This window comes from Apteryx rowi, unplaced genomic scaffold (assembly GCF_003343035.1).
Source record: "Apteryx rowi isolate R43461 unplaced genomic scaffold, aptRow1 scaffold_75, whole genome shotgun sequence".
NCBI classification, from domain to species: Eukaryota; Metazoa; Chordata; class Aves; order Apterygiformes; family Apterygidae; genus Apteryx; species Apteryx rowi.
This window is the reverse complement of record NW_020451038.1, coordinates 1,439,789-1,445,382: the sequence shown is the minus strand read 5'-3', so window position 1 is coordinate 1,445,382 and position 5,594 is coordinate 1,439,789.

Here is a 5,594-nt window from a genome sequence, read left to right as displayed (position 1 = left end):
CCTCTAGTAGAGAGAGGTCCGTGAATATGAGCAGCTTTCCTGATTTTGTTGCTCCTTTTCGCATGGGAGATTTTCTAAATAGGCATTTAAAAGAGCTTCTTATTAGAAATTGTTCCAATCCAGCCTACTTAAGCAGGGATTGTATTCATGCTTAATTACGCTTTTGTCTTTTTCATGCTCATAAAATAAAACCCTTTCAAACTTTTAGTTGATGTGACCTGAAGGTGACCTGGATCTTTATAATGGTTGGCTTTTCAAGCCTCCTTGGATTAAACTGATGTAGAGCAGAAATCTGTGAAGTGGAATGACTACCCTGAGCCAGAAATTTAGAGATGGTTTTCTTGGGGAAGCAGAATGTGTTACCCAGTTTTGACCAGAGGCTCCCTGCACTTTATTATATGACCCTCTAAACTTGCCATTTGTTCTTTCCTGTTTTGTCTCTGCAAAACGCTTTCATTTCTGTTTGCTTTCAGTTTTAATAACGATAATCTTTAATAGAGTATATATAACAATAATAATATGCATCAATAATAATAATAATAATAATCTTTAATGAAAATAATAAACAGCAATTGCTAAATATTTTGATGTGCTTTGCCATGCAACTTGCACCTCGGAACGTTAACAGGACCATCTGAGAAGCTCGGAGCTGTTGATGCTAATGGTTTAACAGATGCTGGAACACTGGGGGATAATCTTGGTGAACTGGGAAAAAGCCACCTAAATGCTGCCTCTAAATGAAAATGAACAAATTGAACGATCTGGGTAGTTTCAGGATAATGTTAATCCTAAGCGGTAATCATGGAATTGCTGTTGACAAAGGACTGGAGAAAGGCAGCATGGTTATCACTGATCCATGTTGATATATGGAATCTATATGTATTTTTTCAGAATCTCTACTACTCTGTAGTGGTAGGAACAAGATTTTAGGAAATGACAGTGTGAAACTGGGGTCATGCAGCTTGCCTTACTCCCTGTTTCCTCCCGACACTGTTTTCCACCAGAGGTGTCAGGAAATGATCCCATAGGTGAAACTGCTTTTCTTGGCATCTTTAAATGCATTTATTGAGCTGCTGCTGGAATATCGAGGTTGTGAAAGGAACTGGCTTGGCCATACTGATGGTAAAAACAGCAGACATGCAAACCTTACCTTGGCGGGGAGGTGTGTGTGGACAGCCCAGAGGTTTTCTCAGAGGAATGTTTTTATGGCCTGTCTTGTTGGTGGCTCCCATGTAGAGGCCACCAGTGAGCTCTTGGCCTGTGGGAAAAATCAGTAGCATGAGGTTGTCTCTCTTCTTTTACAGACTGAGACCTTTCTTTACCATCTAGCAGCTGCTAGGTCTTCTCTGAAGTTTTTTGGTAAACTCAGCTGTAGAAAAGGTTTTGAGCAATTCACGTAGGAGTAAAAGACACCATGGGAATTTCCGCATGACTCGATCAAGGGTATGTGCAGCTAAACCAGACCTTGCTGAGCCTGGTCATCAGTCCCTGGAATTTCCATCAGAAATGAACCCTGAGCGCTAGCCCCTTCTGAAGCTTTCTCTGTTGTGCTTCATGTTTTATATGATACAACTAAACAGAAATAGTTGAATGTGCTGATCTGTTTTCCTTACGCTTTCATTTGCTTCATGTGGGCACAGCCTCTGTCCCACTGTCGAATCAGGCTGCCTTGGAAGAAAATTGTTGGAATTCAGATTTTGTTCTAAGCAAAACAGAATTTGGCTTGTGGCAGATGTTAGTGCATTTGGGCATTTTCCTTGCAGAGATGAAGGCTCCTCTTCACTCCTGTGGGAACCATGCATCAGTGGTGCTGATTATAATCCCAAGCTTGTTGCTGGAAGAAGCGTTGGCTTCTCGCTAAATCTTGGCGCGCTGTGTTCTGCGGATTACGTGTAGCCGCAGTAGAGGCTGGGAAAGGGACTGTCTTTCATGTTGTGGCTTTCCTATCAGAGTTATTCTTTGACTCCTGATCTCGTTATCAACTCTTGGAAGAAAAACAGAAGCCCTTTGGAGCTTTTTCATTAATGGTATTGACAAAGTAGTGCCGAGGGGCCAGTTCTTCTCTTAGGTTCAGCGCTGGTAGAAAGAGCCTGGTGGGGGTTTCCCCTGTCTGTACAGATGGGTGTCTGAGGACGCTCTCTAGTTGCAGGCTGCAAAGCTTGTTGCATCAAGAGGAGGCTGGATTAGTGCTGCCAGCGGAACCGAGTGGGAAGATGTTCGAGTCCACATGGAAAAAACAGTTGTGGTCCATACCTGTTTTTCTAATATAATCTTAGAGTGAAAACGGGTTCTGGAGCCTGAGAAGGAAGTTGGAGAGTTGCTTGTCACTGGGCTCTCCAGCGGCGAGGAACGGCCCGTTGGTCGGACTAGTTGGGCATAGCAGATACCAGCTCTCTGATGAGGTTGTGCTTCGTGGCTGCCCGGCCGAGAGCACGTCCTCGGCGTACGCTGGAGACCGACGGGCGCTGGATGAGGAGCAGGCGCTACAGGGGGTTGGGCAATAACGCTGCTGCTTTCAAAGTACTAGGAAAGCTGAATGACCGAACATGATGAATCATCACTGACGTGCATTTTTTTTCAGGGAAACAGCCAATGTTCCTTGGTGACTTGCTGAATAAGCAGTTGCTGCTCTTTTTGGTCCGTGCGTAGAGGAGTCTCTTCCTGCTTCCCCCAAAGGCAGAGCGACGATCGCCAAACAGGCAAAGCCGAGCGTTAGCTGTGACTCCAGGCTTCCTTGCGTCTCTTTAATCATTTCTGTCACCGGGTTTCCAACTATCATTATCCTGGTTGGATTGGAATAAACTTTGTTGATACTTGTTATCGTTTATGAGGCTTTGGGCTTCTCAGTTTACAAGCCAATAATTACAGTTTCAAATGGGTAAGAGAAAGGAGTACGGAGAGAACGTGCTGGGCTGACTTTCTGTGAAAAGACACTTTAATTCTACTGTAGCAGTTAAGTGTTTTGGCTTATGACATTTTGGATTTCTGTCACTTCCATTTAAGTTGTTAGAATGTTAAGTATTTTAAATTACCTTGTTTTCCATGCTTACCAGTCTTGAATTTGTTCTTGAGGCTACATAGTTCAAAATTGCTACAGATATTTGATAGCTGTTGATAAGAAAAGGTATTTTAAGTGAATTTATAAAACAGAACAGCATTTTTGCCTGATCAGCATTGTGCTTTGGAAGAAAACTTCAGTAAATAAATTCTAGATTAGTTAAGGCTGAACACACAAGGTAATGTCATCTGATAAGTGTTGCCTTTGGCTCTTGTCTGGAGTAGTAACTCTTGATTTGTGCTGCTTGTTGTGGTGGTAAATGTTAAATGGAAATTTAATTCTTGGATGGGATTCTCTGATGTGCTGCACTTTGTATTTGTTGGGGTCCTCTCATACATACATGCTCTTCAGGATACAAGCTTTTAATTTAACTTCATTTTACAGGGGAAAATTAGTTCTGCATGATTCCAAAGGCAACTTCCAAAACCAGAAGAGGCTTCACGATACCTGAAAAAAGTTATTAGTAAATACCTGTAGTGGAGTTTTGACTGTAAAACTGAATTTATAATACTTCACGGTTCAAGCATTCAGTTAATTGAAGTATCTAGTTGGTATGCAGGTACATGCCAGGTTTGTACAAACAGCTATTGCTACAGAACAGGCAAATTGGGTATATAAATCCAGGGTGCTGGAAATGCCCTTGTTTCGTCATTATTGTTTCCTTATTGTTTATTTGTGATAATTTGGAATGCAGCATTAATTTTAATAACTGAAAAAAAATTTGTGCATAATGCTATAATATGTCCTTTCTATTTGTGTAAGACTCCTATTAATGTAAGCAGTTCAGCAAAATTGGTGGTGTTCCAAATTGAAAAATTGCTCAGCACTTTACATAAAATATGTTTGAACGTCTCTACCAGCATGAATGAAATCATACGGGCCGAGTAACAAACGACTCGGCACGCGATGCTCGCTGCACCCCAGGCAGCGCGGGGCGGGTGGGTGCTCGCGCCTCCCTCGGCACCGACACAAAGTGCTTTTTGCGTGTTAGAGGTTAGAAATATTGTGAGCTGTGGCTTGAATTTTTATTTGTTTTAGATTTTCTAGTTCTCGGTCTGAATTTTATAGCTTCTTGTTTGCAGGAGCCGAGCACCTGAGCGTGGTCGGTGAGGGAGCCGGCAGTATTCTGTGCTGCTCCGAGCGCTGGTGGTGGCTCCTGCCATCCCCGGCTAAGCGCGGAGCAGGGGAGATGAGTTTGCTTAAAAGGGTGGGGGGATATGGGCCACCTCGTCGGCTCTCCTACAGCTTCACCCTCGTGTGAACCTGGAGGAAAGCCCATCGTGTAGAAGCATGGCTATCTGAGCGGGTAATTCCGTCTCTTCTGCCTGTGGGTACTCCTTGACTCTCCTTGGTGTTGCACTTTTTTCACTCGGCGCCCTGTGTTTTTGGTGCTTCGTTTTCATGTCTTTCAATGCAAATGATGTGACCATGGGTTTATCTTTGTAATAAGACTTAAAAAGTGATTGTAGTCATAGAGCTTTCAAGGTATGCTAATGGTAAAGGAAGTGTCTATTACTATACTTAAAACCCATACTAATTTTATTTCCTTGCTAATTAAGTGTTATCTCGAACTGAAATTATAGGTTTTCCAGGAAAAAGACTTGCTTTGTATATGTTTCTTGAAATGTCAGATGTTTTTTAGAGCTGTCTTAAAACTGAAAAAGAGTGGAGATGAACAAATTCGGGGTTTTCTCAAAGTATCTGTGGAGTGTGTGCATGATATACTTGTATCTATTCTTGAGAGAATTAGATAAATATCAAATAATGATATCACTGTGTTAACCAGGTATTAGTCTACAGAAGACACAGTGGAGCTTGAGATGAAAAGACGGAAAAGAATTGTACTTTATAAATTTAATTGTGGTGGGAGAATTTACAATTATTAAAATCTAAAAGTTGTTCACTGAGATTTATATATACTTGCCTATTTAATCTGTAAGTAATTAACATTAGCTGTGTATTAGAAATGAAAAATTATCATCAGGAGAAACTGGTACATTCTAGTTATTCAAGCACACCCCAGAGCTGCTGTTATAACTTTTTTTTCATATAAAAATAACTAGAGGTTGGGCAGTTGTGGGTATTTACATTGTGGCATTTTTTTCCTGTAGTGAAGGAGGCAGTAATTCCTGGAGGCTATTTGTTAGATCTTAGAGGTGGGGAGAGTGGTGGTTTTTTTCTTCTTTTTTTTCCTCCCCACCCCACCCAGCTATTCTTGATAGAGATGATGTGGGGAGGGTATGTTCTTCATATTACCTTTTTCCTTAGAAAATGAAACTGTGCAAATGCTTCACAGATCCGTAAGCACTTAGAACCAAGAGCTCTTTCCATCTCTTCCTCTATTAATTAGTGAGAGCTGCTAATGGTGGGTCTGAACTAACCCAACTTTGACGTTTGTCTAGAGGCTTAAAATCTGGATCTCAATTTTCTGTTTCTGAATGTGTCCTAATTGGATAGTGGTTGTATTTAGAGAAGTTCCGAACAGCTTGCTTCAACTCATTAATTCTCCTTTCTAATAACTTTTTCCTTTTACTAG